Source organism: Sceloporus occidentalis, unplaced genomic scaffold (assembly GCF_023333645.1).
Source record: "Sceloporus occidentalis isolate IW3139 unplaced genomic scaffold, rSceOcc1.0.p SCAF_7, whole genome shotgun sequence".
Lineage (NCBI taxonomy): Eukaryota > Metazoa > Chordata > Lepidosauria > Squamata > Phrynosomatidae > Sceloporus > Sceloporus occidentalis.
In genome coordinates this window covers 96942892-96953124 of record NW_028316987.1, presented here as the reverse complement: position 1 = coordinate 96953124, position 10233 = coordinate 96942892, and positions in this window count along the sequence as shown.

Below are 10233 nucleotides of genomic sequence, written 5' to 3'. Positions count from 1 at the left end.
GGCCCCAAGGGACTGTTTGTTGTTGCTGCTGTTGCCGGAGCGGCTCCTTGGGCTTTTCCATCCCTGCGCAGCTGCGCATTAACCCAAGGTTTCTACCAACGGAGTCCATTGCTGCAACAGCGCAACTGTGCATCATTGCAGGAGGGGCAAGAGGGGTGGGATCTTATTAGCTGTGTCCACAGCAGAGGACTGACTTGTGCGGTAGTCATCCTCTGCTGTGGTATTTTAGCTTTGTTGGGAAGGGATTATATGGACATGGGGGGGCCTTCAGCTTGATGTGGTGACGGGAGCAGTGTTGCCAACAAGCCTCGAAGATAATTCCCGAAAATGTTTGTCCAAAACCCGCTGAATCCCCCCAGATCACACGGAATATTCAGTCACAATTCCCGGAAAATTCCCATAATGTTAAAATGGCAGATAATTGAATAAAAATAATTGTAACTTATTTCAACTCTCAAAATCACCATTGAACCAAACAAAGAATCTTTCAGTCCTTTAAAGATATTTATTTTGACATGAAGGGGGTTCAGGAAGCTTTGTGCCAAATAGAAATGTGTTCGGATGCAACCGCACTGCAGAAATAAATCCAGTTTGACACCCTTTTAATTGCCATGGCTCAGTGCTAGGGAATCCTGGGAATTCTAGTTTTCGGAGACATTTAACCTTCTCTCTCAGCAAACTCTGGTGTGACAACAAACTACAATTCCCAGGATTTCATAGCACTGGGCCATGGCAGTAAAAACGGTATGAAAGTGGGTTGTCTCTGGAGTCTGGAGTGAAGATGCAGCCTGAGTTGGGTCCAAGACACACTGCAGAAATAATCCAGTTTGAGACTGCTTTAACTGCCCTGGCTCAGTGCTAGGGAACCCTGGGAAGTGTAGTTTTGTGAGACATTGAGCCTTCTTTATCAAAAAGAGCTCTGGTGCCACAACAAACTACAATTCCCAGGATTCCCTAGCACTGAGCCAGAAGAGTTAAAGCGGTCACAAACTGGATTATTTCTGCAGTGTTTTGGACCTTCGTTATTAAAAATGCTCAAGGTCCAATCCATACTGCAGAAATAATCCAGTTTGAGACCACTTTAACTGCCCTGGCTCAGTGCTAGGGAACCCTGGGAATTGTAGTTTTGTGAGAAAGAGCTCTGGTGCCACAATGAACTACAGTTCCCATGCATCTGAGGAAATATGCTTAAGTCTAGGAAAGCTCATGCTGCCAACTTTTCTTTCAGTGAGACTCAAAGGTGCTACAAGATCTCTCTATCATCATCACCATTATTATTATCATTATTAAATCCAAATGCAGCTGAAGAAGTGGACTTAAACTGGCAACACTGATATGCTGTAGACTCATTCTCTGGGGCTGGGATCTGGAAGCGTGGAGGCAATTCCCTTGTCAAACCAGGGAATCCTGGGAATTGTAGTTTGTTGTGACATGTTGAGACACTGCTTTTACCGGCAGCCAGGGCTCCATGCATGAAATTCTGGGCTTGGTGGTTTGTTGTGCCCAGAATCCCATCATCGCAGGGAGCCTTGCAGTTAGAAGCAGTGCCAAACTGGATTATTTCTGCAGTATGGATGGCAATGGAAAAGAGAACGAAAAAGAGATCCACAAAACAAAATTCTTGGAAGACAGGGCAGCAGGGGTGCCAACTGACCAGGTGCTCTGCCCATGCTCAGAGGCATATTTAATCACTAACACACACACACACACACACACACACACACACACTCAGGGACATCACATTCACATGATCACACAGCAGCCATTTTGCTTTCCCCTGGAGCATGAATGCCTGGGGGGGGCAATCACTGTCCTCTCTCTGATTGGCTGAAAACTGTTAGTGTGATTCCTCCAAACAGTTGGTTGGTTGGTTGGTTTGCTCTTGCTCCATCCTCGCTCTCTCAGAGGGAGTCATTGAGAGAGAGAGAGAGAGAGAGAGAGAGAGAGAGAGTTTTTTCTCCAGCCCTCTCTCTGATTGGCTGAAAACTGTTACACTCCAAAGGGTTGGTTGCTCTGCAGCAGTCTCAGGCTGGAGCTGAAATGGGCCAAAGTCGCGGAAAAGGCACTGAAATAGAGCCAGGCACGAAAATCACACGAAAAGCTCTGAAAAGTCCCCGTTTTCACGTGAAAGTCGCGAAATTGGCAACACTGGAAGGGAGGTGATGCTGGGTTAAGCGGGGCTCCTATTGGAGTAGTGTGGGGCAGGGGGAGATATAGCGGTAGGAGAGTGGAGTCTTATTGGAAAGGAAGGAGAGATCGATGTCTAATATCTATCTCCCCTTCCATCCACTCTCCTAACCAAAGAGATCTGAGGGTCAGTCCAACTGTACCACAAACCCTGTCTCTGCTCCTGTGCAATGCCAGGTTTGTTAGGAACAAGACCCACATTATATACGATCTTATAGATGAGAAGAGTTGTGACCTGGCTTGCATTACTGAGACCTGGCTTGGGCCTGAGAGTGAAGCAGTGTGGGCACAGGCCCTACCAGCCGGGTACTCAGTCAAGGACCAGATCAGGTTAGGTGGGCGGGGAGTGGGGGTGTTGCCTTGATCCATAAGAACACTCTTCCCTTGACTAGGAACCATGTCCGTAGAAGTGACTTCATTGAGTGTATTTACCTGACCCTGAAGGCCAGGGACAGTCTGGGGATTCTGTTGGTCTACCGTCCACCCCGTGCGCTAACAGACTCCCTGTCCGAGCTGACGCAGCTGGTCTTGGAGCTGGTCTTGGAGTCCCCTAGGCTTCTTGTCCTGGGGGACCTCAACATCCCCTTCGAGGCCGGTCATGGTCCAACTGGTGCGGCTTGGGAGTTCATGGCTACCATGACTGCCATGGGCCTGTCCCAGTTGGTCTCAGGGCCCACGCATTCTGCTGGTAATACGCTTGATGTCGTCTTTTGTACAGACATGGTGTCTCCGTGGGCAGAGGTCACCAACATCTCTGTCCTGTCATGGATGGATCATTTCTTGCTCGAGGCTAGTATCAAGGCTTCTACCCAGATCCCTCCCGGGGGTGGTGGACCTATTAGGATGGTCCACCCTCGAAGGCTGATGGAACCCAAAAGGTTCCAAGAAGCCCTAGAGGGGTATATGGTTGGAACTGACAGCGACTCTGTTGATGCCCTGACTAACATCTGGGATACTGATCTCTCCAGGGCTATATACAGTATCGCTCCCAAGCGTCCTCTCAGGCCTGCTTCCAAAAAACAGCCCTGGTATACGGAAGACCTCAGGGAAAGGAAGCGGGTTCTGCGACGACTAGAGCGCGACTGGCGAAGACATCAGGACTTAGCCGACAAGGCACTCCTAGACTCTCTTTTGAAGGCCTACGGAGTGGCAATAAGTGCAGCTAAGAATTCGTTCTATGCTGCCGTATTGCATCCGCGGAGTCGCATCCAGCAGAGCTGTTCAGGGTAGTAAGGGAGCTTACTCAACTGCCTCCCCCCTGAACCCTATTTTGGAACCATCGAAAGCCTGCTGTGACGAGTTTAATAACTTCTTCGCGGATAAAATCTCTCGGATAAGGGCTGATCTCGACGCCAGTATTTCTTCAGAATCCAGAGTAGAGGCTTCCAGAGCTTCCGTGGACTTTGTTATACTGGATCATTTTGAGTCTGTGAGTAATGAGGAAGTGGACAAGATCCTTCAAAGTGTTAGGAAGACGATGCTCTCTCGATCCCTGTCCTTCTTGTTTGGCAGCACTGGGGGACAGAGATGCTATGCCGGATTATTAATTCATCTTTTAGGGAAGGGCAGTTTCCATCGAGCTTAAAAACGGCCGTAGTAAAACCTTTACTAAAAAAGCCCTCCCTAGACCCCCTAATTTGGAACAATTATTGGCCTGTTTCGCTGCTGCCATTTTTAGGGAAGGTGATCGAGAGGGCAGTTGCCTTCCAGCTTCAAAGGGTCTTGGATGAAACGGATTTTCTGGACCCATTTCAAACCAGTTTCCGGGCGGGTTTTGGAGTTGAGACTGCCATGGTCGCCTTAGTCAATGATCTCCGTCTGGGCATGGACAGGGGAAGCGTGTCCCTGTTAGTGCTTTTGGACATCTCAGCGGCTTTCGATACCATTGACCATGGTATCCTTCTGGAACGCCTGAGGGAGTTAGGTATCTGGGGCACTGCGCTCCAGTGGTTCCGTTCCTACCTCTCGGGTAGATTCCAGATGGTGCTGCTGGGGGATGTTTGCTCCGATAAGAGGGAACTTACATCTGGTTTCCCTCAAGAAGTCATTCTCATGCTATTTAACATTTACATGAAACCGCTGGGAGAGATCATCCGGAGACACGGGACGCGGTGTTATCAGTACTCTGATGACACCCAAATATGTTTCTCTGTGTCCCCAACTGATACAGTAACTAGGGATGGCATCTCTCCTCTTAATTCCTGCCTGGAGTCAGTAATGGGCTGGATGAGGGAAAACAGACTCAGCTTGAATCCAGAGAAAATGGAAGTACTCGTGATAGGTTCCCCAGGTCCGGGGAAGGATATTTGTCCACCTGTCCTGAACAGGGTCATGCTCCCCTTGAAGGACTCTGTTCGCCACCTGGGGGTGCTCCTGGACTCGTCACTCCACCTTACATCTCAGGTGGATGCGACAGTCAGGAGCACCTGTTATCAGCTTCGGCTGATACACCAGCTGTGACCCTACCTGGGCCGGGGGGACCTTGAAACGGTAGTACATGCTCTGGTACCCTCTCGATTGGATTTCTGCAATGCGCTCTACATGGGGCAACCCTTGTACCAAACTCGGAAGCTACAATTGGTTCAGAATATGGCAGCAAGGCTGGTCACTGGATGTTCCAGGACCTGCCATATAACTGTTGTGGCTCGTGTGCTGCGCACATAACCCTTGTTGGGACCTATGAAATGACGCACAGTGTCCACCACGACCACCTGCAGAGTTCAACCACGTCGACAGGACGCCAAGAAGAAGGAATCTGTGAAGATGTCTTCAACTAATAATGAGTCTTACAAGTCTTCACTCTAAACGAGGGCTTTAATCTTCCTTTGTAGTATTTACAACCTAGATATACACAGTATATTGGACATCCATCTCTAATACACACTATTTACACCAACCAACAATAACACAACCTCTGAGGCAGCCACATTAACACACAACCATCTCACTGCCTCTCAGTAACAGACACAGCCCACTCTCAGGCACCAACTGTCTCACTCTCCCTCAGTGACAGTTGAGAACTGACAGTTGACAGTTGCATCAACATTCCGATGATGAACCGTTTGAATGCTGACACATTAACTGCCACTGGAGCTCCAAATTATCTGCACAACAGCTCCCCCTAGTGGCCACACCAATGTCATTTCCTGACAATAACACCTATACTGCGAGATCTTCACTGGCTGCCTATTCGCTTCCGGGCGCAATAGAAGGTGTTGGTAATGACCTATAAAGCCCTAAATGGCTTGGGCCCAGGGTACTTGGAGGACCGCCTCTCCCCATACAGTCCGCCCCGCACTCTCAGATCGGGCGGAAAACATCTATTAAGAGTTCCCAAGGCAAGGTTTGTGTCTTCTTCACAAAGGGCATTCTCCATCGTGGCCCCGCAGACCTGGAACTCTTTGCTCGACGAGCTCCGCTCAGCAACCTCTCTAGATCTTTTTAGGAAGAATCTGAAGACCTTTTTCTTCCGTCAAGCCTTCCCCCATGTGCCTTGATGTTATCCCTTTCTCTCTATGCATTTTGTTCAATCCAGCTAATTTGTTATATGTGTTTTAATGGGTTTTAATTGGTTTTTATATTGAATGATTGTTTATAATGTTTTTAGAATTGTTGTATTGTTTTTAAGTGGTACGTGTGGGTTTTTTTATTGTCGGGTTATGTGCTTTCACTTTGTATTGTCTTTTGATGTTAAATTTTGTAAACGGCTATGATCTCTAAGGAATAGTGATCTAGAAATAAACTTTCATTCATTCATTCATTCATTCTGTGGGACGAAGATCCCAAGGAAGGGTCCTGGTTCAGAAGGTCTCCTTCCTTGGTTGCAAAAGGCACTTTTGGCCATACACTTCTAAGGGCAGTAAGAGCCAATGGGAAGGTTTAAATGAGGGGAAACATAAAGATTTCACTGGCAAGAAATGCTGTCCTATCTAAACCCATCTCTAAACCTGGAGTTGGGGAAGAATGCTAGACTTTTCCTGATACTGAATCTAGCCAAAATCTAGGCTCCTCTGACAGGGAACCTACTAGCCTCCGCTGCCCTGGGTCTCCAAGGGGCAGCTGAGGAATCATGGGGGCACTGGGCATTTGGTATAGGGCAATTCAGACAATCGTGGGGAAGCTGGGCAGAAGGGTGAAGACATGGCTGCTTCTTCTCTGGCCTCTGGAGCCTGGCGATCTCCAGTTCATTCCCACAATGGGCATCAAGAAGCCCCCCCCCATCTCTCCCTTTGTTTAAAAATGCATTAAAAATTAAATTTACCCTGGAATCAGAGCATGGTCCAAAGCCAGGTGAAGGGTTCCCTGCTGCCATCATTCATTCTCCAGAGCTCTTCAGTACCTTCCAAAGCAAAAAAAGAGGCCTTTTTCCACCCAATATCAAGGAAAATAGGGGGGTGGACCCGGAAGGGGTGGTCAGACAGCCATAGTGGATGCATGGACAGAGAGCTCCAGGACAGAGGGGGCTTTCTGGCAGGGTAACTGCTGGGATGCCAGGGCAATTGCAGGGAGCTTAGGCTCTTTGGGAAGGGGAGAAAGGGGCCAAGAGGCAGCGGACTGCTCCTGGAGGTGTTTTCTGTCATGAAGGCAATGTGATTTTGGGATACATGGGCTTTGGGTGGTCGCTGTATGTCAAGAGTCGATGCCTGTGGCCAGCCTCCTGTCAGGGACATCGACATCCGTGGGTTGCATCGCACACATGCAGAGAGTTTGTATTGAAGAGACGGTTAAGAGTTGGATATGATAGTCCTGTTTAAGTATTGGAAGGGATGCCATATTGAGGAGGGAGCAAGCTTGTTTTCTGTTGCTCCAGAGAATAGGACCCAATGGCGCAATGGGTGCAAGCTCTGGGAAAAGAGATTCCAGCTCAACATTAGGAAGAGCTGTTGACAGTGGAAGACATTCCCTCAGTGGAGATTTTGGTGGAGTCTCCCTCCTTGGAGGTCTTTAAACAGAGGTTGGGTGGCCATCTGTCCCAGGGAGGGCCTTGACTCTGGATTCCTGCAAGGCAGAAGGGGGTTAGATCAGGTGGCCCTTTTGGGGGTCCCTTCCAACTGTAGGATACTATGAGTCTAACCTCAGCTGATGGCAGTCCTGCGGATGACACATCTCCAAGCCTTCCTTCTTTGGAGACTGTTTTCAAGCAGAGGCTTGGCTGGTGCCTTCCTGCATGGCAGAAGGAGTTGGCATAGATGGCCCCTGGGCAGAGTGACCAGCCGTGCCCTCAATGCAAAGGAGGAGAAGGCAACGCAAAATGCAGGGCCTTCAAGAATCCAGGACATTGCAAATACAAGGTAAATAATAATAAATAAATCAAATAAAATTTTTATTTGTATACCGCCCTTCCAATGATCAGGGCGGTGAACAACAAATTACAATATAACATAATACATATGCATATAACAACAACAATATTAAAACCAATATTAAAACCCTGATCAACCAGCTACCATCGCTGTCGAAGGGTTGGGGGGAAGACTAACTGGAGCTGGATTCAGGGAACGCTCGCCGGAACAGGAAGGTTTTTAACTCCTTCCTGAACTGAGCCAGGGAGGTGGCTGAGCGGAGCTCTATGGGCAGCGTATTCCAGAGGGCCGGGGCGACGATAGTATATGACCTCCTTGCTGTGGAGGCAAGTCTAGCCCCTGGAACCCTCAGTAGTTGCTGCCCAGATGTTCTGAGGGTGCGGGGCGGAATGTATGGGGAGAGGCGGTCCTCCAGGTATCCTGGGCCCAAGCCATGTAGGGCTTTATAGGTTATCACCAACACCTTGTGTTGTGCCCGGAAGCGAAAAACACCAGTACAAATATAAAGTCATGTTGCTGCAATGACTGGGTCCTCCAGTCATTTGAGGACTTCTCCTGAACCACAAAGGGTTAATCTGGGGGGAGGTACATGCTAATGAGAGCTGACATCACATGCTAATGAGCAGCTACATCATAGCTGACGTAAGACCCAACTGACCAATCAGAGAGTAGGACCGCGAGATTCAAGAACATTCCATGAGAAGCCTTTAAAAGGCCTTAGCGGCCATGTGGCCCTTTGTCTCTCCCTTTCCTCATCTTGAGGGGGAAACCATATGCTTTCTTTGTTCTCCATTGGTGTGTGTTTGTTGTGGGAACCAGCTGTGAGTCTGAGGAGCAAGCTCAGGAATGTAGGTAAAGCTCTGCCAAAGGAGGGCCAGCTCCCTGCATCCGAAACCTCAACAAGGACTGCAAATCCCATCACTGTGTGAGTAGCTAGAAAAACGTGTTAGCTAGTGGGTTTAGGCTTTTGTTATGTTATCTAATAGCTTGCCTGAAATGAACACTTTGTAACTGTGCTTTCTGTACCTGCAAAGCAAGGAGGCTTTGCATGAATGATATCTTTCTATTCTATTCTATTTCTTTAAAATAAATATCTTTCTGTCTTTCTTTGCTCCTGTACATGTGCCTTCGCTCGGTTACTGATTGCTTAAATTAGCAAGGAAAGGAAACTAGAAATCCCTAGCAAGTCCCAGTGTGTGCTAAGGCGGGAGACCTTGTTGGTTAAAATTCACTGGGTGGTGGCAGCGAGGAATAGAGGATCTCAAGGGGTCTCCTCATTCAGCTCAGCGGGGGGTGGGAATGGAGACCTAGGGGACTCTAGAAGGGAAAGTTTAAGGGATCCCCTGGGGGTCAAGAGCCAAGCACAGGGGGCTGGGGGGCTGCTGGACCCCTGGGACCATCACAGTTGCTTAGTCATGTACAAAAAAGGGTGACATTTGGAACCTTCCAGTTTTTCCTGTATGATAAAGTAGAGTGCGATTTTGGTTGAAGTTGACCATAGAGTTGCACTGGAGGACCTAGAGATTCCTGTACTTGAGGGATTCCGCCCCAAATATTTGCCTCACGCTCATCCACCAAACTGGTTCACTCTCTGAAGACAAACCCTTTCAGAGGACATCGGGGAAGGAAAGAATATCCAAAAGTATTTGAAGCATGGTTGAAATACATACTTTCTCAGTCTCAGGGAACCCTGATGAGGAGATCCTTCAAACTTCACCGTTCAGGATTTGTTCTGCGCCAAATTCACATGTGTATTTTGCTTTGTTTTTGCAGAAATGGCCTTCTTTGCGGATGAACTACATTTTTGTGCAAAATTTATATGCTTTGTTTCTCCACAGAAAGGAAGGCTTCCTGTGCAGAAAATGCTGTAATCTTTGTGCGTAAATTTTGCATAGAATAAGTTCCAAAGTGTGAGTCGTCTCCAAAAACATTCTCACTTCAGGAAGGAATTCGCTCAAATTACCTGTTGCTTTTTTCCAGAGGAATTAAAGAAGAATGGGGACGAATTGCGTTCCAACAGGATGCAGTAGACATCCATTGTTTTACTTAGGCAGCTAGGGATGCAATAATTGTCCACTAAAACCCGGGACAACGTGTAGGACAAAATCCAGACCAAACTGTAGGACAACTGCAGGACAAAACTCAACCCAAAATGTAGGACAATTAAGAAAATGGAGGACCTTAAATGTCCTACATTTTGGGCTGAGTTTTGTCCTGCAGTTGTCCTACAGTTTGGTCTAGATTTTGTCCTACATTTTGTCCCGGGTTTTAGTGGACCATTTTGTCAACCCTATAGGCAGCCCTTTGGAATTTCGCTTATTGTGGCAGAAATATAGCTATATTTTAATGGATATACCATGTTTTCATGTGTTTTACTTGTTGCATTGGAGGAAACCAGAGTAGCCTTCCAGTCGGATTCCCTGCCATGCAGGAATAGACAAGCCATTTGGGGTTTTCAGTGGGACTCTTTGTTTAATGCTTTCTAAACTTTTTGTATCGAGGAGGTTTCTGAATGCGCTTTGTCCTTAACTCAACATGAGCCACCTTAGGTCCTGTCCCAGAAGAAAGACAGGATTCAAATACAGTACAATAAAAAATAAATATATATGGGCTCCCTTCCAAGGTTATATAACAGTCACTTTGCTCTCAGTGACTCGCCTCCCGGCTTCTGTTGACTTGACCTATAAACTTCAGTGAAGGTCCAAGAGCATTCAGCATTTTTGCTGCTGAAGAAAGAAAGAGA